General features: G+C 42.9%; 1 long non-coding RNA gene across 2 annotated transcripts; it reads right to left on the reverse strand.

Moving 5' to 3' along the window:
• Window positions 1–4,424: 4,424 nt before the first annotated feature.
• LOC127032715 (uncharacterized) lies at window positions 4,425–23,327 on the reverse strand. 2 transcript variants are annotated; one of them, XR_007768879.1, is made up of 3 exons: window positions 23,237–23,327; window positions 15,064–15,153; window positions 4,425–4,879 (listed from the first exon to the last, which is right to left on the reverse strand). It is a non-coding gene; the product is annotated as an uncharacterized LOC127032715 (long non-coding RNA). The 2 variants fall into 2 exon arrangements; XR_007768880.1 differs by having other exon boundaries at window positions 15,060–15,153.
• Between the last annotated feature and the right edge of the window lie 285 nt (window positions 23,328–23,612).

The following is a 23,612-nucleotide window of genomic DNA, read 5'->3' on the forward strand; positions in this document are numbered from 1 at the left end:
AGTTGCTTTCTCTCCCTCCCAGCCTCTAGTTTAAGTAAACTTCCTTTCTGCTTCTAGTTCCAAGGCACTACTGTTTGCACTCACCATTCAGGTAATGGCATTTCTTAAGGCTACAGAGCTAAGTTCTGCCACTTGACCCATGTCTACAATTCCATCTGAAGCCAATGAGAGTTATGGCGCTATCATCTGATCATAGATATGCCTCACATCATTCTGTTGGCCAGTAATGTTAGCAGTCTTTCCTTTGTTCGTCAGCTGAAGTCAAACACTCAGCAGCTGTGTCACATGTAAGTGGTACAAATGCAGGAACATAAAATCAATACACTCCATTAAACTGTTTAAAAATAAATTACAGTGAGTGGTGTATGAAGCCATCAAGACATAACACTGCAACTTTATCTGTATTGGAAGGGCTCCTTTTACCTCTTAGTATACAAATTAGTATCAGACTTTTGGTAAATGAGGTGTTACATCTTTTTTTTCCCCCACTTCTGTTTCTTCTACAGATGAGTAAACATAAGGTTGTGGTCAGTGATATAAAAAAAATCTGCTGGTAAATTTAGTAAAATTACTATAGACACAAAAGGCCCAATTTCCTTCTCTCTGACATCAGATTTATACTGGTATGACTCCGCTGACTTCAGTAGTTACTCTTGACTTGCACTGGTGTGAGAAGCACAAGCACACTTCTCTCTGTTCATAATTCAAGAAATAAAGTTCAGACAAACTGTGAAATTATTAATAAGCTTAAGGACAAATGGGAGCTTTTCTGTGGATTCAATGGGCTTTTGATCAGGGTCTAATTGCTCAATTGATGGAAACTCCAAAGGATTCTCAAACCTTAACTCAGAATCTATTTTTTTTTAATGCATTACAAAGGAGACTGGCTGGCATTCAAAAGCTTGTGCATCTACTTTCAATGAACTTTTTTGTGAACAAAATGTAATACACAAGGGTTCTATGAAAACAATGCTGTTAAGCGAATTCACTTTAGAATTCACTGGAATATTCATGGGAACATTTTTTTTTGCAGTATTTACCCAGCTCTGATTGTGATCCTGTTTTAGGCACTCTGTAGAAAGCCAGGGTGGCTTCCCTCCCAACCTGAGGGTGAAGAGCCACTCTCTCAGCCTAGGGGGTGGGGCCAGACACAGGAAGGGGAGGGGTGGAACAGGAAGTATAAAGGGCAGAGCCCTTAGACCAGTCAGGGCAGCACCAGGGAGGGAGGCAGATGCAGACGCAGATGCAGACCGCTGGCTGCTCCCTTCAGACCCTGCTGCTGGTCCAGGGGAGGCCCTGGACCAGGAGAAACCTGACCTGGAGGAAGGACAGGGGCTACCAAGGCTGCCCACCGCCGAGTACCTGGAGAGGGGGAGCCGGAGCTGCCAGCAGCAGAATACTCGGATGAGCTGGAGGGACTTGCTCAAGGGACCAGGCAGAAAGGAGCCCAGGGACAGAACTGCACAGTGTGGTGAGTCTATTTGGTCAGCGTGTTGCGGAGGAACCCCGCTGACCTGGTGGCGGGACCCTCGCCCTGCCACTGTCAGGGCCCTGGGCTGGAACACAGTGGAGCTGGGTGGGCCTGCATTTCCCTCGCCCGGCCAACCCACCTTGGGTGGCAAAATCCCAATAGTCCTATAGGCTCTTGCCGGCGCTCCCCTGCCTGAGGGGGGCACTATAGGCTCTTGCCGGCGCTCCCCTGCCTGAGGGGGGCACTATAGGCTCTTGCCGGCGCTCCCCTGCCTGAGGGGGGCGCTATAGACCCTTGCCGGCGCTCCCTTGCCTGAGGGGGGCGCTATAGACCCTTGCCAGCATCCCTCCCTCTGCTAATTCCCTAGTGACAGACGGCCTGATGCAGGCCAGCCAGTGGGACAGTAGCTACCCACCACTCCCTAGCAGCTCGGTGGGCCAACCAACACGGGTCACACACTCAGATACCATAATGAAAGGTGCAGAATAAGAATGTAGATGGATGGCCCTGTGTCGGTAATGAGGTTTGGAACAATCACGGATATACTCTCTGATCACCTGTCAGACTTTGCAGAGATATGCACAGCCTTGAATTACTAGCTCAAATATACAAACTCTCCAGCTTTGATTATGGTAACTATTAAGAAATGGGGAGCAACAAAAAAATAAAATATTAGGTACTATTTTTTTTCCACTGTGAAGGGAAACTAAGTATGCACCATCCATTATCTGTATTTTGGATATGAGTTTCAGTGAATGTAATTAATGATTACTCTGTTGTATTTTAAAATATCAGAGAGATAGCTATGTTAGTCTGTAGCCGCAAAAACAACAAGGAGTCCGGTGGCACCTTAAAGACTAACAGATTTATTTGGGCATAAGCTTCTGTGGATAAAAAACCCACTTCTTCAGGTGCATAGAGTGCCAATATATCTATGCCCGTATCTGTAATTTTCACTCCCTGCATCTGAAGAAGTGGGTTTTTTACCCACAAAAGCTTATGCCCAAATAAATCTGTTATATTTGTGATTTCACCTGGAGTTTAGTTTATTGCTTAACAATTAGCAATGCTTGTTCTAACTCATTAGTAAATAATTCTGGATGATCTCTGCAAACACAGAGTAATCTAAACCAGTGTTTACGATGGCTGAGTGTTGAGTACCTGTTTATTATCCGACATGTCCTTTATAAGGGAACAACATGCTGCATAGGAGATGGACTCAATGATCCGAGTTTTCTTTTCCATCTTGAACTATCCATGATTGGCTGAGAATATGTGACGCTGGCAAACCAGGTGCCAGCTCATGCTTAGCCCTGCCCTTATCTCAACTGCACACTGATAAATACATAGCTGGAAATAGCCTGGCTCACCTGTCTGTTAATATTGTTAATATAAGTATTGGAATTATAAAAATGTGCTTAGTGTTTAGACATTACTGAATGCTTGTAAACTGCTGTCTGCATTAATCTCACTTATAACATCTGTAACCCATGTCATAAGGTAATATTTAAGTGTCTGCATTGTCCACCTCTGTAACTGTGTAAATCACCAGATAGGAAAGAGATATGAACTAGCATGAAATGCTGGCTTCCAAAAGGAGGTCCATTAACACCAAAGTGAATTAGTATGGAATCTTGAAGAGGAAAAAAGACTTCGTTTGCTCTCCCCCAGCACCCATGGAGATGAATTACAAGTAAATGTGCTCATTGGCTGAGTTTTCAGCTGAGAGCACCGAGGGGAACACAATAAAAAGCCCTAACAAGAAGAAACTGGATCTCTTCGCTGCTTGGACTCTAGTGGGGCAAAATTTCTAGGCATAAGCAAGGGATCCCCAGCTTCTTAGCCTGGGTTAGTCCTAAAGGACGTATAGAGTTTATCATAGAAACTTCTATTACCTTTCGAAACTTAAGACTGAAACTCATTTGTGTGTATATAGGCTTTAATCTTGTAAATAATGCTCATTTCTTTTTCCTATGTAATAAATCTTTATACAATTGGCTACAAGCATTGTCTTTGGTCTGAGATGTAAGGTGCAATTGACCTGAGGTAAGTCACTGGTCCTTTAAATATTGCTCTGATCTTTGGTTTAAGGGACCATCTATCACAAAAGTAAGCTTACCTGGATGGCAAGACAGAGGGAGTACCCCAGGGGTCAATCTGTGACTCCATGTTTTGCTGTTATAGTTTACACTCGAAAATTGGTCAGTGAAATCTAAGTATAGAATCAGGGGGGTTGAGCCCTTTTTCCAAACAGTCTACCACTTAATGCAGTACTGGAAAGTGCTCAGATACTGCAGTGTAAGAACTGATATCAAGTGAAAGGCAAGGGAACTGAAAACTCCACGAACTTCATCAGTTATTTTAAGAAAAATTGTCCCCCCTGTTGGGGGAGATTTGTGGGGCTTCCACATGTGCAGGGTGCAATACCTCCCACCCCTCGGATCCATCTGAAGGGCATCCCCAGATCTATGGAGCTGTTCCTACATGTACAGCAGCCATCATGTGCAAATGTGCTAACCCACCTTTCCCACTATCAGCACAGTCAACAGGAGTTGTGCTGCTCATGGCTGATTCCCCCTGCAACTGCTCAGGAACAGCCTCTGGGGATGGGGTGGGGAGAATGGTGGGCCCAACACAGCATCAACTCTTGATCAGGTTTTTGAATTGAAATCTACAAGCTTAGCTAGGAGAAGCAGCTGGTTTTTGCTCCATTCCCTCCCCCAACACCACTGAAGCAGCTCTCCAGGGAGTTGGGATGATGCTGCAGAACTGTGGCTGTCTCCTCAGCGTTCCCCGAGAAGAGATTCTTTAAATTAGTGGTTCTCAACCAGGGGTACATGTACCCCTGGGGGTGCAAAGAAGCCTTCCAGGGAGTATGTCAACTCATCTAGATATTTGCCTAGTTATACACAAGCTACATAAAAAGCACTAATGAAGTCAGTACAAACTAAAATTTGATGCAGACAATTACTTGTTTATACTGCTCTATAGACTATACAGTGAAATCTAAGTAAATAATTATATTCCAATTGATTTATTTTATAATTATATGGTAAAAATGAAAACGTGCAATTTTTCAGTACTAGTGTGCTGTGACACTTCTGTATTTTATGCCTGATTTTGTAAGCAATCAGTTTTTAAGTGAGGTGAAACTTGGGGTATGCAAGACAAATCAGACTGCTGAAAGAGATACAGTAGTCTAGAAAGGTTGAGAGCCACTGCTTTAGATCTGTCCCTTCTCCCTGGAGATGTGTAGGCCAGTGACAAGAGTCATTGTTGCTTGGAACAACACAAAGGCTGGTCACAGCTTTACTCGGCTACTTTGAATGGGATTCTCTATTTTCTGCAGCCCAGTTCTGCCTTGTCTTCCATCACCCAGAGAGATGGTGATAGTCAAACATATTACATCTGAAATAAATAGCAGCAGAAATAAAATATTAAAACGAAATGTTAGATCCATAATCCCCCGATGAGTCGTGCAGCAATAGAGAGATGTGTGCAGCAGGTGGAACGACAACTTAAAAGCAAGAAGTAGAGGGAACTTGCTGACTAGCAGCCTCAAGATTTATTCCACATTATTATATTAAGTTCAGGATTTAAATCTGGCTTTTGTTCCAAGTAGAGCCCTTCAGGGATTGTGGGTAATTTTCAACATATTTAAGAGAGTACACTGAGTCCTCCCAAAAGAGCAGTTTCATTAACTGCTTGGTATTGCTGCTGCTTGGACTCATAATCCTTTTCTTAAATTACAAAGTGCACTTCAGCCAAGACATCTCCCCTATATGCAGCAGCATGAAGGAAAATACCCTCTCCATGGTTCTGCTGCTATTGTTGACATAATGTTCCTCTGTAAATCTCATGGTATTTCTGGAAAGGGATCTGTTTATCTTAATATTAACATGCACATGGTCCCTACCAGCCCTCACCATAATCTTAGTTACATAGCTGAGTTATTAAATAGTAATTCCTAACACTGAAGGAGAATTGTCTACCCGGGTGGGGAAACAGGAAGAGGGAATGTCTAAGGCATTGGCATGATAAAGCTAATTTCAGAAGGATTTATCACAGTCAGGAAAAGAGATCATGAGGGACAGATGCAAAATGGTTGGCTAATAATGAACCAGATTCAGCCGCCCTTTGCCATACTGAGTGGTGACTTACTCCGTGAGTAAGGGACTACTCGGAGTGAGTAAGAGTGGCCGAAGCTGGACCCTGCGTGGGTGCCTTTGAAGGTGGGAACACCTCCCACTTAGGGCTGCCATTGTGACAGATAACTTCTCCATCCTGACCGATCGCTCCCAGAACAGTAGACAGAGTGGGATTTAATACCACAAGAAAAGTTTAACACTGAAACAATAATAGGAAGAATAAGAGCATTTCCAAGGTCTAGATGTTTGTAGCAGAGTAACTGACCTTATCTTAGCCTCTGGCCATGTAAACAAGATTTTCTGCATTTCCCAGTTGTACAAGCTATGAATAGAAATACTGAAGGCAGCAGATGTGGGCTCAGCCCACGGTTTCTGCTAGGGAAAGGCATATTTGTTCAAAAGAATTCAGCACAGGCCCAAATGTCTTGTTTGTGAATTCTAAATGCCCTTTTGGGGTTCAGTCCAGTCCCTTTCTCAATCAGCTGTCGGTGATTCTCTATACATTATTTCTGCGCAGCCTAAGATCAGGTCTCCCTGGACTCTGGAAGGATATGTGTGTCACCATAAGTGATGCGTATCAGGGAAGCAACTAGCAGGCTTCCATCCTGGGCTGAATCTAAAAGTGGTACCAGCATTAAGTAAGAATAGCAGCTATGCCTGGCAAGAGCTGAATTAAAAATATGGTTCAATGTTGGAGGAGGAAAAGAGGATTGGACCATGACAAAATACGTCATCTGATGTATGTGAGGGTGATGAGGTACTCGGGCAGGTTAATTCTAAACAGGTGGGGCCAGTTCTGCCTCAGGCAGCAAAGTGTGTAATGCACTCTCACACTCTCGAAGATCTGAATCACTGCATCTTCCTAACAAAAAAAACAAACACACAAAAATGCTCTTTGTTCAAGGGGAGTAGGACTAAAAGTTCAGCAAGCAAAACAACATCCCATTCCAGAAGCAACCCTTTTGGCAAAATAGAACTAAAAGGAGACCTCAGGAACACACATCTTCAGCTGAACCCCTAGCAACTTGAGGTCCAAAATACATTTGGGTGCCAAAGTATTATTCCAATCCCCTCTACTACCCATTGGATTGCTGGGAAGGGAGAGAGGCTTCCTTTCTCAGGCTCTAACCAAGAGCCACAATGCTACCAGTTAGCTTTTCATGATTAATCAGGATAGTCCTCTAATTAAGAATTTGTTGTATATTTCAATATTTGGCCTGCAATCAAGAAAGGAATTGTTGGGTGAGGGCAAAGGGACAGCAAGATAAGGCTTGCACCTTGCATCATCCATTACAGGAGTTGGTATTTTATTTTGGTACTTAATTTGGAAGGCCAATAGATTTGTCAATAGCTGATGGATGTTGTAATAAAAATAAAAAAGTTAATCAGATTAAATGTGGGAGCTGGACACCTTCCCAGTGCTCCTGTCAAAGAAAACTGTACCATCTACCCATTGAAACAGCAGGTTGGGTTCCTATTTGCATTGCTTATGAGATGAGCATTCTTTAGCACTCACAATATTAGCAAGCTGGCAGCCATGGCAAACCTCTGAGCCACTGCAGATAAATCCAAATAGATCAGCCTCTGTTTTTGTATTCCCTTTCGGAAGACAGAAACCATGGATTCGTCATCTTCTGAGCAAAGAGTTGAAAGGCCTTTGCAATTATGGGGGTGCTTGCTTAAACAAATTCTGCACAAAGCCATGTTTAACAAACCAATTAGAAGAATACATTTACTGCTTGCTTGGATGCTCTCTGCAGAGGTTATGTGCCATGAACCCTTTAAAGTAATGGCTGACAAGAGCTCAAAGAATTTTACTGAAAAGAATTTTCTGAATCAAAACGGCGGATGCGATGGTTTAGCAGATGTATCAAGTGAATTAATTGGCTAGGCGCTAAACTCTCCCCGAGTTACAGGCATGACCAACCAGTCCATTAAAGGAATGAAGAGACATCACACTAAATGCATTTTAAACACGTTCATTTTCCATGCTCTTCCATCTTCATGCTTTAGATGGTTGTTTTACACTCGCTCGTCAACAGAATAATGACTTAGTAAAGCAGGTGATACATAAAAACCAGCATAAGGAGAAAGAGCTATTGCAGGCCCCATGTGAAGTTGTGACAGCAGCGGAAAGTTAGTCACGCTTGCTAAGACACTGGCCGGTAGTGGGACCAGAGGACTGGGTGGCGGTCTCAGCTCGGCAGTGTACCTCAGACTTTTGGGGAGACTTTGAAAAGTTATTTACACTTTCTGTGCTTTCCTTTGTCCATCTGTACAGTGAGCGGAGCTATAGATCTAAAGTTAGCCCCTCTTTTGCAGAACAAATCATTCACAAATTGATCCTGCTTATTGGTTCTTAATCAATTCATCATTAGTCTTAAGGATACACCAAACCCTTTGGACAAGTAACTGTCAGCCTGTGGGAGGAATGATGGGGTGCCCTCAGCTGGTGCAGAGAACTGGCCTCCATGGTGTGTCAGGGACGTATGGACTCCCAAAATCCTGTCACTCTCCCCACTTTTACTCATGTGGGAGAGCAACAGAAGCTGTACGGGAGGTGGGTCTCTCCACACCCATGGATGAAGGATTCAGTTCTTAGAGAATCCATAAAGGCACGTTCAAGCTCAGTGTAACTGATGCTGTTATAGTCTCATACTATTTGCATTCTAGTTTAAATCTGATCTTCTCTGGTCAGACCTGTCCTGACAAGGCTGTGGAGTTAGGAAGATGTTCATATTCTTTAAAAGAAATTGACAATTATTTATGTCTCACAAGTTTGTTTTCTGGAAAATGGCCATGCTTGTTCTGCCTGTAACGGAGCAGTGAGCTTTCTCGGACTGGTTCTATTAATTCCAATAACAGAAAGGGCTATGAAATCAGTCTGCTGTCAAGGAGACAGGAACTGAGTCCCACACCCCCCAAAAAACTGTGCCACTCATTCATTGGCAGGAATATGATAAACAAGTGAATCTAAGAAGAGTTGGTTCTGGGTGGGCCCAGATGATAAGGGGTAAAGCCCTGTTCCACCTTTCACTGGAGGCTTTCAGAAGAGAAGAGACACAACTTGGACCAGAAGTTCTATCAGGTTCCCAGGTGGGTAAATTGCTTTTGTTATCAGTGGTGCACTGTGTACTTATGAAAATGCATCCTGATTCCAAAGTCATGAAAATTATTTCCCATTTTCTATCTGCAATGATGGCTTAATGTCCACCCCATAGCACCGTTCTCCACGTCCCAGACAATAGAAATATATCATCCCTGTGGTATGTGCTTTCTGTTTACAAGGAGTCCTGCAGCTAGAGGATCACTTCAGAGAAGCAGGCTCTCAGAAGGCAAAACAAAACAAACTGATGAGATAAGTTAAAAGGCTTTTCCCCATCACTCCGTGCCCACAGAAGAGGTTTATTATTTTATGGATAGTAGCTATGTTTGTGTGATTATTGTAAGTCCTGATTTAAAGATGTGGCAATTGGTCTGTTTCTAAATATAGGCTTTGTTTTGTGCTGGAGGGTGGGAGGGTGAGAGAGATTTACTGTGTTCCAATCACTTAAACCTGTGCAAAGCCTTTAAAGGCAACAGGCATAATCTGAAAGCAATGGAATTGTACAGGTGTAATTATGAGGGCATAATCTGTAGAACCTTGCAAGAATCTTGATTCACAGATCATAGGGTTGAGCTTGCAGGGCTGAGAATTGTGGAAAAAAAAACATTTTCAATTTCAAAACATCTTTTTTACTTGTTAACTGGCCCCATTTGGTATGGAGTTAATGAAAAATGGCCAGCTTGTGATTCCCCAATGCCTCTTTTGTAAAAGAGTACATTTTACATAGGGAGTAAGTGGTGCACAGAGCCTTGTGCGGTGTCTCTGCACGGGGCTGAACTTTATCCACTGAGCACACGTTGTACAGATCGTATGCAGAGAATGTAGCACATACCTCCTGTGCCATGCCTTGGTCAGCCCAGTTCATTTTCACTTTGTCACAACATTTTAGCTGTAGCCCTTGAGGCCACTAGCCTCTTCCTTTGATCTTCCCTTAACATCTAGCAAGAGGTAGCATGATCTAGTGGGCAGGGCACTGGATTGAGAATTGAGTTATACTTGGCCCTGCCGCTGACCAGCATGTGAATATCACCACGCTGAGCCTCCTTCATGTCCTCCAACCCTTCATCTCTATTTAGACTGTAGGACCTTTGACACAAACAAACAATCTCTTACTTTGCAGAGCACCTAGCATAATAGGGCAGCTAGGCATTTCTAGGGGCTACTGTAATACCAATAATACATTCAGCACTTTCCAAATATTCCCACACTGAGATTTGGTCTTACATGGTTAAATCATCAGAGCATCTTTTATAAGCACTGAGACTGGGGGCTGAAATAAAACGTTGGTCAGGCTGTGGCACAATTGAGTTAAACCTTTTTTTTTCTTTCAAAAAAAATAAGAAATGGAAAAGTTCCAACCCACCAAGATCATGATCAGCCCCTCTGACGAATCATGCGAACAAAATCATTTGCTCCAGCTCTTCTCCTCTAAGCTGTATGTTACTTACAGCCCCCACTGATTTAGTCATATTTTTTTTTAATATAAATTGTTTGTCACGGCTGATAAGCAGTTTAGTGGGATTCACACTGTGACTATGTGGCATCCTAGTGTACTTGCTGCTATAAAAACTGCCTTGGTTTAAACTTAAACCCAAGCTGTCAATACAGCCTGCTAGCAGAATAGCCTCCTGGGGATGTATAGAGAGGGAAAGCGTGATGGATTGAAGCAAGTTGATCTGAAATCAAATGGAGGTGCTGCTGGTCTTCATTGTGGAATCAAGAGATGGTTCATTTCAGCTTCGAATTCTCAACTTCTCAAGATGTTTCCAACTTGATTTTTCTCCCATTGGTCTTAAATCCTTCCAAATAGTTAACTATTTATCTGTGCAGATCTCTTGTAAATATTTCAGAACAGCTTGGGTTGGGTTTGTGCTGTATCCCAGCTTCGATATGATAAAAATCACAGCCTAAGAAAATATTTGAACTGTTTTATGATCCCTTTCCTTCTCCCCTTACATCAGGTCTCCTGCTCAGCACTCCTGCCTTTTCTTCACTGTCTCCACAGTGAAACCCAGAGACTAAAAGCAGAGGAGAGCCCTACTCTTCCCCTTGGGTTGGGTAAGCTGAGGTCCCCAGCAGGTGGTCCTCCTCTTGGTCGATGTGGTGAATGCTTCCACTCCTGTTTCAATCTACTTTACCTACTGGCTTAAAACAGCGGTCACCTCTGTGATGACGATGATTTTCTCTTATCTGGCTTTGTAATCTCTCCCTGTTTCAACTCTAGTCAATGTAAAAAATGCGGCTGCTATTCTGTACAGGTTATTGGACTGCCTTCTTCATCATAGCCCCTTCCAGGAGTACTTTATGCACTGTACCTACATCTCTCACAGGTAGTTCTTTCTCTCATCCTTGTGTGGGTAGTGTAGTGTTTTTGTTTTATGTGCTGCTCTGTGTTTGTTGGAGAGAGACAAGGTCAAAGAAGTGTACCTTGCACTTGGAGCAGTGGAGGTTTGTGGTAGTCCTTAGTTCCTGCATGAAGTTGGTCCATAGTCTCAGCTCAGCCCCAAACAGCCCTGTCTTGCACAGAGGTGCTTTACCCTATCGCCTCTAGTATCTTCCTCTGCTACCCCCACAGTACATCCCCTTCTTGGTCTGATGTCTCATATTCAATTCAAGTTCCTTGTCCTTATTGATAAGGTGCTACAGATGCTTGCTCTCACCTAGCTCTGTGCTCTCCTATGCTTATGTCTGTTCCCTAAACACAATTTCCTAACTAGGCTAGTCTACACTGCGTGGGGGGGAAATCGATCTAAGATGCGCAACTTCAGCTACGCTATTCAAACTAAGTATCTTAGTTCAACTTACCTGGCTGTCCTCACAGCGGCAAGTTGACTGCCGTGGCTCCCCCGTCGACTCTGCTTATTCCTCCTGCTGAGGAGGAGTACAGGCGTCGATTTGGGGATCGATTTATCGCGTCTAGACGAGATGCGATAAATCAGTCCCCAATAGATCGATTACTACCTGCCGATCCAGTGGGTAGTGTAGGCGTGGCCTACTTCTCTTCAGTCATCCCTTCATCTCCTGCTCCGATACATGTCTTCTGCTGTGCTATGCCAAGGACCGTCCCTCAGTCTGTCACTCTCCTCCTTCAAATTCCCCCTCTGGCAATCCCTCTTCCTCTCTTCTCACTCCTGCCCTAACCTGAAATGTTGTCCTATGTTTATCATAGGCTGGCTTGTCTTCTCTAATTTGAGTTGAGAGGCAGGGAATGCATCTTCACAACTGCTGCTCCCATTTACAAGTAAAAATAGAGAAAACTAGATAAGTGTTTTTACAAAATGATTCCAGCTTGCAAATTCGCTGTAAAAATAGTTCATGCCTAAATGAGAGTGGTAACATGTTTATAAGCCACTGGTGGCCCAATTCTCAAGCCCTAATGTATGTTCTGCAGTTGTGTAAGAGCTGAAGATCAAGGCTAGCACCATTGCCTCATCACATCTTTCCAGCCACTGGCTCCATACATAGATACACAGACCCCCCCGCAGAAGAGCACACGCAAGGACACTGCTTTTGTGAAATGGGTTTTACACGTTTCCCCTATTAACAGCCATGCGGGGAGAAAGAGGAAGAAGATGTTCAAGTTCTTGATCCCTCTTAGAGAGCCTGCAAAGTGTGTTGATGTGGGTCAGGCAGTGAAATCAGAGATCCTGGAAAAGGAAAGATTAATAAGATGCTCAGTGGAAGCAAATCTTGCAGCAAGAAATGGGTTAAAGATGAAAGTCCCAGTAATGCTGTCTCCGAGTGGTAAAAAGAATGAGATCTATGGCAGTGGTTCTCAAACTAGGGCCGCTGCTTGTTCAGGGAAAGCCCCTGGTGGGCTGGGCTGGTTTGTTTACCAGCTGCATCTGCAGGTTCGGCCAATGGTGGCTCCCACTGCAGGCACAGCAGGTAAACAAACCGGCCCGGCCCGCCAGGGGCTTTCCCTGAAAAAGTGGCAGACTGGCTTTGAGAACCATTGACCTAGAGGACTCACTGAGGATCAGGGCCCTTGTGCTAGGCACAGAGTGCAGCTCTTGCCCCTAAATACTTAACAATCTAATTAAAACAAGACAAGCAAGTGTAATCAACAGTCGGAAGGAGTGGGACAAATGTAACCATAATAAGGGTGACTTTCCATAGGGCAGTTACATGCACAGCCAAATGGCTTTGATATGACTACATTTGAAAATCATTTATCATATAAATGAGATGCATATCAGAAATCTCTGTTGGCAGTATACTTAGGGTCTGTCTCTCATATACATTTGTATAGCTATCTGTCTTCTAAACTTGCCATCTAAATAGACAAGTCAGACAAAGGGTGGGAAGGGAAAAGGGAATCCAGGTCCTGTGACTCCCACTCCAGTGCCCCATCCATTAAACCACGCTGCTCTGTAACATGTGTTGGATTCCTTCGAAATAAGGGGGTTTATTTTCCAGTGCGATATGGTTCATTGACTTGGCTACTGAGATTTCATAGCCAGCAGTCATCTTCTTGGATAAAATGTCATTACAATATCCCAACTTTCTGCCAAGCTGAATGTTCTGGCTGCACTCTATAAAACTGTAACACATACAGTACAGTAGGTCAATGATTGCAATTGTGAAATTGTTGTTAACTTTCCCAGCTGAAGGTTATCAGCTCTGACAGCATAAGCTGATGTCCGGTGAACCATAAGCCTTATTCTGAGAGTACTTATCAGTTGGCTGACTTATCTGCCAAGGCAATTCACGAGCAGTTTGTGAGGAAGAAATAAGACACAGCACTGAGGGGGACACATGAAACTTTAAAGCAATAAAAGAGGTATTAGATAATGCTAACTCATCAGAATAGGCCATGAAATAGGCCATAAAAGAGATAACAATATGAGAGGCTTCATAATGGAAATAACTACAGTATCAGGCAGATATTGATTGGCTCCCAAATCTGTCAGTTTCAAAGCCATTTCACAGCACTTCTCATCCAAAGATCTCCAAGAAGTCTCGCAACATGACTGTGAGGTAGATCAGGAGCATTATGTCATTGTACAGATAAGCAAACTAAGCTATAGAGAAGTAAGTGACTTTCTTGAGATCATAGCAAGCAAGCATCAGATTCCCCAAGAGTCCCAGCTCCCTTCGCCTTGCTCGAGAACCTACGCTAAGTAAGTGTGTGTAAGTAAGATCCAGCAGCTATTTTACCAAAGCCCTGGTGAATAACTCTGGTACTAAATATCATCTTTGATTATAATCAGACATGCCTTTTCTTGGTTATACAGGTACCTGGTAGCCTATATTTAATAAAACAGAAGGAAGAGGAGGCACTGCTCAGCAGGATAACAGACATGCCAAACCCGCAAAGATAAACAACGCAAAAATTGGGCTTGTTTTTGGCTTAATTGGTTTGTGAGTTGCTTGTTGGCTAGTTTTTGGTTTACAGCTTGTTTGACTTGTAGCTTGTTGCTGCTCCTTTTTTTTTTTTTAATCAACTCCCAGCAAGCAGGCGCGAGGCAGGAGAGAGTCAGGGGTGCACAGCAGGCCCACCACCATCCCAGACTGCACACAGATCTAGTCACAGAGTGTTGGGGTTCTTAGGGATTGGCTTGTTTTGGCCTTGTTTTGAAATGGGATTAGCTTGATTTTTGGTTTATTGTGAAAATCGGGGTGCTTATTTACCACGTGAAAGTTGGCAACTGTGCAGGATAACACAGTTTCTAACGTTTTACCAATAAACCTGCACGAGATACTCGTTAGTAGTCAGTATGTATTGTTCTAATCTTATCTCAATGTTCCATTTTAGGAGTTTAGGGGATAATGTTTGCGAGAATGTCCCAACACTCCAAAGAGTTAAAACAAGAAATTGTTTTTGTGTTACCTCTACTATTGTATGTCCAGGGAAGAAAGAGTCCTGAACTGAATCCCCACCAGTGTTTGCTACTGAAGTAGAACATTAATTACTTTGCCCTTGTATAGTGCCTTCCAGCTGAGAGGCCAAAGGTTTTGGCAACCCCTACTTTAGTCTCACAATACTCTCGGGGCGGCTCTAGGGATTTTGCTGCCCCAAGCATGGCAGGCAGGCTGCCTCCAGTGGTTTGCCTGTGGAGGGTCCGCTGGTCCCGCAGCTTCGGCAGACCTCCCGCAGGTCCGCCGAAGCCGTGGGACCAGCGGACCCTCCGCAGGCACACCTGCGGGAGGTCCACCGAAGCTGTGGGACCAGCGAACCCTCCGCAGGCAAGCCGCCGGAGGCAGCTTACCTGCTGCTCTCGCAGCACCGGCAGAGCACCCCCCGGGGCTTGCTGCCCCAAGCACATGCTTGGCGTGCTGGTGCCTGGAGCCGCCCCTGAATACCATCTGTCAGGTAAGTAAAGATAATTACCAACATTCCACAGCATATTTTGATTGCATGCTCATCATATCAGGGACTATATTCTTCTTTTGTGTCTTGTAGAGCACAGAGTCCACTGTCAGTCCTTAAAAAAAAAAATTAAAATCTAGATGAGGAAATGAGTAGAGCTGGCTGGAAAAAATGTTTTGTTGGAATTTGCCAATTTATCAAAATTAAACTGTATCATGGGAATGATTTGATTATGACTGTGATGGGTTGCCCTCCCCCCCAAGGTGCCACCTGGAACTGGGGTACCACTGAGCCCCCTGACCCACCAGCCTAGGCTCCCTTTTACACTGTACTGCTGTGACAAGCTGCCAAGCCCTTTGTAGGCTCCAGTCTGCACTTCCACCAGCACACATAGAGGTAGGGACACATCCAGCTGCAGGTACATGCAGACACTCTGACCAGCCCCTGTATGGGAGGGCTCCAGCTAGGGCACCTCCCAGTTCCTAAGGCATATACCCCCTCTGGAGTGTAAATCCAAAATTATACCATCTTGTGCTGCACAGGGAACTATACAGCATAACTCATAAAATTCACCATCACCCCCCTCAATGTGGAGAGGAATATGCAACAGCTTTCTGTCCCGAGTTATAACTCCCACACACTGGTTTTAGATAAAGCAAAACCAAGTTTTACTGCAAAAGAGAGATTTTAAGTAATTACAAGGGATAGCAAACAGATCAAAGCAGATGACCTAGAAAATAACCAAAGAACGCAAACGAAGCTTAATATATTACATAGATTGGATATGAATAGCAAATTCTCACCCTAAGTGATGGTATAAGCAGGCTGGAGATTCTTAAGGGGCAAGCTGAACTTGCTTACAGCTTGGAATCCCCATCTCTCCCATTCACAGACTAAAAATCCTTTAGCCTGGGTCCAGCACTTTCCCCAGTTCAGTCTTTGTTCCTTAGGTGTTTCCACAAGTCGTCTTGGGTGGGGAGTCAGTGAAGAACCATGATGCCAAGAACCATGATGCTGTCACTCACCTGCCTTATATAGCTTTTGCGTATGGTGGGAATCCTTTGTTTCAAAGCTTGGCTCCCACTCCAGTCAGTGGAAAAATGACATGCATCTGAGGAAGTGGGTATTCACCCACGAAAGCTCATGCTCCAAAACGTCTGTTAGTCTATAAGGTGCCACAGGATTCTTTGCTGCTTTTACAGATCCAGACTAACACGGCTACCCTCTGATACTGGAAAAATACTGACATCCCAAGATGGAGTCCAGCACCAGGTGAACTGGTCACATGGCCCTGTAGTGTAACAGCAGCCATTACTTGGAGGCTGTCCTCAGGAAAGCTCCCCAGGTAGAAGATAAGCTTCTCCTAAGGTCCATTGTTCTCTCTGATGGCTCATTAACTTGAATTGACCCTTCCAAGCCAGCCATTTAGACTGAGAGCCTTTTGCCTAGTGGGCACTGCTCAGGAACAGTTACATGTGAAATAGATATATAGTCAATATTCATAACTTTGGAAACAAAAATGATACAGGCGTACAAACAGGATAATCACAATCCGCAAATCATAACCTTTCCAATCACATCTCACAATACTTATCTGCATAAAATACATCCAAATTTTAGCATAATCGATCATAATATCACCGAAGAATTTGGGGTGCAGTGTCACAATGACCACCTTCTGTTGGATCACAGGCAGGTTTCAAAACTGGTTTCCTGCCAGCTTGCCCACTTGGCTGCTCAGCCGCCTGCTAAGCAAGGGACCATAGAGCTTGGGAGCTGGCACTCCCAGGGCATCCAGGCTCCTGGCTCCCTTTCAGCCCTCCAGGAGGACTACCAAAGACCCAGGGCTTCCAGGTTCCCCAGATCCCTGGCAGCCTGCCCCAGAACCTGGAACTTCAGGCAGCTGTGGACTGAAATTGACATAATTTCTGTCAGTTTCACTAACCACCACCAATAGCAGCAGCAAAACTGACTAGAACCATGTTAACTTGAGAAATTCAATGAGCTGCCCAAAGTCAAATAGTGAAGAGCCATGGACCTTCCTTTTAGTACTCTGGAATTAAAAATTCCTGGACATAAGGAGCTGTAGTTCTGCACAAGATGTTTGCATCCCTTACAAATATTATTTGTTTTCACTTTGAATTGAAATATGAATCAAAACTACATTCTCTCCCTTGTCAAGCGTTTCTCTCCTGCTGTAGGTGAAACAGTTTTAAAATCTGCTGTATATTTTCTGCAGGTATTTCTGTAGCAGTGTCCCTCTAGCTTTCAGAAAGTATTTGTTGAAGGCAGCATTTGAATTAGTGATGTGTCACCTGCCACTGCCTTTGCAAGAGTCATATCCTGCCCCCCCCAAAAGTCATAACCAAACTGCCTATAGAATGCTAATGAGTACAGGGCAAGATACGATCTACCTTGCCTAGCTTATCTTCTATATAATATGAGAACAGGTCTTTGCTGATTCAGGACTCACTCAGACAAATTCCTTGCTCTTGCCTAATCAGTTATGTCTTTAGCAATATAGTGCAGGGAAAATTGGAAAAGAAATAAACAAGACCAAGTTATTTACATAGCAAGCATTTGAAGGGATAAACCAGTAACATACAGTATGTATAGAAAGTATAAAATAATCTGATGTTTATGCATTAGTTTCCTTTACATTAATGATTTGGTTCTACACTAAAGCTGGTTGGGAATTTTTTGTCAATGTTTTTCAACTGAAAATGTGATTTCCAAAATAATGAAATTATCAGTGGGGAAAATGTTGATTTGTTGCTGAGGTTTTTTTCTAGTTTCCATCATGAAAATAAAAATAAAAATGTTTCTTTTTTGGTAGGTTCAACATTACTCTCTGCAGATGCCTCATGCCCACACTTTCCCCTGTGAATTGGACTCCCTAGCCAGACTACAACTCCCAAGGTGCAGTCTGGTTACATAACTCCCATGATGCACTGCAACAGCCCAGCCAAAGAGAGAGAGACCACTGTGCATCACTGAAAATGTAGTCAAATCAGGAAGACTGACCCATAGAGGAGAATGGGAACATGAGGCAGCTGAACCACAACTCCATTAGGCACTGCTGAAATAGTAGCAGTGAGGGCAGAATTTAAACTGTTTAGGTTTAGAATACAGGTCTATAGCATAGAATACGTGACTGAAATGTGGCACCATGGCTCTGATCTTCCTGGGAAAGTTGTTCTGAAAAACTATAAAACTCCAATGGAAAATGTGCTTGTCCAAAAACAAAAAACAGACCATCAATACACTAAGTTCCCTCTCATAAAAGAAATGGCAAGGTAGCAAGCTTTGCTAGCTTTAAAAAAAAATACAATCAGTCATTCTGGAAAAATTTGTGATTTAAAAATGTAGCTGAAACAGGGAAAATATCACAAGAGATGGCAGATCAACTCCACTGATGGCTAGGTATTAAATATTAACTGTTTTCATAAGACAGGTGGAATTACAAAAGACTTTGCCAAATAGGAATTGCCCAAAATGACTGATTGCATCAAGACATTAAACATCCCCAGGCAAAGAAAACGAGGAACTAGGAAAGGTCAATGATATTTCCTCATAGGGTTTAGTTATTATGATTTGCTATTGAGCTGGTGGTTGAAAAATATTTTTTCAGTATTCATACTTGAAGGTCTTGGTCTGCATTAAACAAAGAGACTTTGAAACATAATTCCCCGTAACTGGTATTTCTGAATGTTAATAGATTTTCAGTATGTTGATTGCAGCATGTTCACAGTTTGTGTGTGTGGGTGTGTGTTTGCGCGCACGCATGCGTGTGAACAGCATATAGATCAAGAGTAACATTTTCAAGAGCACTTAAGTGGCTTCTGAGTCTAACTCCTGTTTAAGAGACTTAAGTGCTTTTGAAAATTTTTCCCAAAGAGACTATTATATGAATCAGAACATGAGATCAGAACATACTTCCACCTCAGAAGTCTGGCTCCAAAGTCAGATCCAAATTTCGATGCTTGCCCATCTGACTGTTGTTAAGGCACTACATATTGGCCATTGGTCTTCAGACCTTACTCCCTGCTGTAACCTTAGTTGATATAAATTGGTGTAGCCCAATGAAGCCATGTGGATTTACACCAGCTGAGGATCCAGCCTAGTCTGGTTACCTAGAGTGCATAAATATAAATACAGTACATGTATTGGACCAGATTTCAAAACAGACTATGGTTAAGAGGCAAAATACCTTTTCTACCTATTAACATGTATAGAGACAATGTGGGGAGGGGGTCCTGTCTGCTTAAAGACATTTTCTTTGCTGCTTTTGCTGAAAATCCCTCTTTCCTCAGTATGTGTAATTACCAGCATGATATATTTTGGACACAGAAGAATTGGTCTTGTGATTATTATTGCCCAGAACTGACATTAGGGCTTCTCTCAGGTGTTCTTAATTGCTTCTCTTATAATAACAACAGTGGCTTTCATCCCAAATGACCATAGAGTAAATTTCCTACCGCTGATGCCAAGGCAGCTCTTGGATGAAATGCAACAGCTGTTTTTTAACAGCACACAGCAACATAATTCAGAGGTGGAGGAAGTGAAGAGCAATGCCATGTCCAATTAAAAATTCAAGCAAGGTCTAATTACCCAAGGTAGAATTAGATCAGGACACCAATATTACAATCCAGACCCTTCCAAAAAGGGCCATGGAACTTTTAGAGACTAGCTCTGTCCTGCTGCTTTGGTCCTGTACTGACTTAAAGGTAAGACTGCCACCTAGTGGAATACAACAACACTTCAGCAGCACCCATTAGTTCCTTAGAAAATACTGACCCAGCCTATCTGCTTTGCTTGTAAAATCTGATGGGACTTTAGCACCGGATAGGTAAGCTACATATAATCAATTTCTATCTTCCTGTCTACTGTTTTTCTTAAGCTTCTATAATCGCACCCATACTCTTTGCTTACTTACATTTTATTAAGAGATAAAGAGAACTGCTGGCAGGACAACTTATTTTTTTCCGTGAGTATTAAGAGATGGTGATGGAATATAGCTCGAGCTGAGATAGAGTATGAGTTATGGTACAGATACCTAGTGTTATCTTAATACTAAAGATGCAGACCAAATTCTGTCATGGCTTGTTAAACAGGTAAGTGGTCCAGATAAGATAAACGCCTGCCTCTATTATTTTTTTTTAAAAAATAATAATTGTTCAGTAGAATTTTCTCTGGCAACTCATTTCAAAGAAATTATATCTTAGCTGTAACTGATAAACCAATAACAGCAAGTATCCTACATTGAATCTTCTTGGTTCCAATAAAGTCACTACTGCTTCTAATGCACTGATAAAAGGGTTATCGTTCATGAAGTCTGCTGGTGACTTGGGCTGTACTGACTGTTTTCTGCAGTAGACTGCAGGAGTTCAACCGAAGCTCAAGTACCACGTTTGAAGGACAGTGATGTGCTGTTAACTCAAAATCAAGAATGAGCACTGGTTGTGGTATATTGCCATTTAAATGAGAAGAGACCAGTCAAACCAGAATACTGATTTAAAGCTAGTAACCTTGATTTGAATGTGTTGTATTATCAAGTGCAATTTGATATGGATTTGGCTCAATTGAGCCAAATTAAGGATAGGCATGAACTCACAATGAAGAAATTGTGAGTAACAAGCCTTTGCCAGTCTCTGTGCTTGCAGCCTTGTTCCCCAGGGAATCAGAAAATTGATGGTAGATGCACAATATCTTGTTGTCCATGGGTGGTTAGAGAATTCCAGATTGAAAGGGGTCGGGAGTACCTCTGCCTGCCAGATGAAAGGTTAGCTATAGCTCAGTACGTTTGTGTGTAGTGGTGGAAAACATGATTTATCTGCGACATCAGGAATAACATTGCTTTGCGTTAACCTTATCGGTGTTATGAGGTTAGGCTGTACTACTGTATAGATGCGTGTACTGCATATTTCTGTGTCTACGTATGATAACAAAACTACAATAGTTGCAAACTCCTTAAAACCTTGCTAGGAGAAACTTTTAAAAGCCCACTGTAAAAGTTTAGTTTATATTTTTAAAATTCACTTGGCCCTGGTGAATCTGCTTTCCGATAAACCCTAGAATGATTGAACCAGAGTCTCAGGTAATGTAAACTGGTGTAGTGATACATAAATAAATAAGGACAACCCAGTGATTAGGCTGCTAATCTGGAATGTGGGCAATTTGCTGCTCCCCCACTGGCTTCCTGGGTGACCACGGGCAAGGTCACTTAGATCTGGCTCCTCCAAGATATTTAGCTGCTAACACTAACTAACTAACTTTGAGGATTGGACCTTAGTCTCTAATTCCCTGCATCACAGGGTTGTTCTGCAGGATAAATACATTAAAGATTATGAGGCACTTGGATACAGCAGTAATGGAGGCCAATAAGTACCGAAGGGAAACAGGTGTTCCTATTTATTCCAGCTTAGGATCTGGGCCATTGTATGTTTGGAATCTCCAAAGTGTATTAAGTGCATTAGAAATTAATAAAGTTGAACGGTCCCTGTTCTTTGTTTACAACCTACAATCTGATCCACGCAGACAGACCTGTGAAGAGCCCCACTGACTTCAGTGGGAATCTGTAGGGACATAAAGGTTTGCCATACAGATCAGACTGCAGAATTGTCACCCTAATAGTCACCAAGCAGCTGAGGGAATAGGATGCCATGTAAGTAAATAATGTGATGTTCAGCACTAATCCTGTAGTTCCATATATTAGTAAATGATTGTGTGTGTTTGTAGTGGGGTACAGGACAAGGGATTAATAGGTGTTATGGATGAAGACTAGCTCTCGTTCCAGTTGTAGGACATCATGTGAGGGGACTAAAATCTCTGGTGGCCTTTCTTTGGAAAAAGGAGAAATAAGCATAAGTAGTACAGTGTCTCTCCATAATGTCTCGGAATTCTCATATACAATTCCCATGCTTTGTACTTGTGGGATAATGTTCTGTAAAGTACTCTCAGAGAACTGAAAGTCATACACTTTCTGTTATCCTTGATGTTGAAATCTACTTTCTCCACTATACTTTTCTTCTAGATTTTGGGTCTCTATCCAAGGACAGGAATTGATATTCATTCTAGCTAGCCAGAAATATCTTGTAACATGAAACTTGTAACTTTGAAGAAAGTGTAACAATTTACAGATGAGTTACTTATTGTCAGATATCTCAAAAGTTCCTCTAAGTAGGACAGCTGCAAGATAAGTTATTTATCAACAGTGAGCTTGTCTACACAGCACCTTAGTCCACACTTCCAGGGGTAAACAGTAAATTCTATTTGGGCATCAGTGCGTTGTGCACCATCTGGCCCATATGGATCCTGCTGACAGGCACTAAAAGTTCCCTTATGTGCATTAATGTAGTCCCTTTTCAAACTGTACTGCATTAACCCTTCACAATGTCAGTGACATTTCAGAAAGCATCAGTGCAAGGCCAAGGAAGACGATACTTCCAAGCTGAGAGAGGTCAGGAGTAAAGAGTTGCTCTGAGTTTCCTGTTTCTCTCTGAGAACAGGATGCTAGCACATTTCAATAGTCTGTCTGCTCACAAGACTGAGCAGATAAGCTCAGCAGAGAGAGCACTGCATGGGTGTGCCTGTGATTGTATGAAGAATGAGAGCCCTGAACCAGTGGGATCACAGGCGCATAAGGGAGGCTGAAGAATTCTAGTGCTCATGTTTAGATTTAAGCAGGTTGCTTAACTGGTTACAAACTCAGCTAACAGGTCTAGTGAAGACAGATTCTTCGCATTATCAAACTCGGTGCAAAGCAACCCAACAGATCAAGCAGTTCTGATAGACCCTTGCTCACTACCAATTTCCCAACAAACAGTTTAACTAGGGTGATCAGATGTCCAGATTTTATAGGGACAGTCCCGATTTTGGGGTCTTTTTCTTATAGGTGCCTATTATCCCCCACCCCCATCCCAATTTTTCACCCTTGCTATCTGGTCACCCTACATTCAACTCATCTTGGTCGTCAATTACTGCTCACCGCAAGGTCTTGGATATGCTAATTAGCTTTTCAGCAAAGATTTCCCATGGTTGCTAACACAAGAGATAAGATTTTCAAAGCTGCCTACAGGATCTGAACAAAATCACTAAGGCCTGGTCTACACTGGGAGGGGGGTGGGAATCGATTTAAGTTACATAACTTCAGCTACATGAATAATGTAGCTGAAGTTGATGTACTTAAATCTACTCACCGTGGTGTCTTCACTGTAGTGAGTCAACTGCGCCGCTCCCCCGTCTACTCTGCCTGCGCTTCTCACAGGGCAGGAATACAGGAGTTGATGGGAAAACATTCGGGTGTCAATTTATCGTGTCTAGACTAGACACGATAAATCAACCCCCACTGGATCGATCACTGCCCACCGATCTGGCGGGTAGTATAAACATACCCTGAGTAATTGTGGAAATAGCCACCATGTTTTCTGCAGTATTTAACACTGTGCTATTTAGATCTAAGGTGGGTTAGATGACAGAGTTAAAAAAATACTGGCAGCCACAGGAGTTTCATGTATTCCTGCACTCCCTATGTTAATACCCCGCAGGAGGATTGCACTGGTGGGAAATGTTTGC

This window comes from Gopherus flavomarginatus, chromosome 12 (genome assembly GCF_025201925.1).
Source record: "Gopherus flavomarginatus isolate rGopFla2 chromosome 12, rGopFla2.mat.asm, whole genome shotgun sequence".
NCBI classification, from domain to species: domain Eukaryota; kingdom Metazoa; phylum Chordata; order Testudines; family Testudinidae; genus Gopherus; species Gopherus flavomarginatus.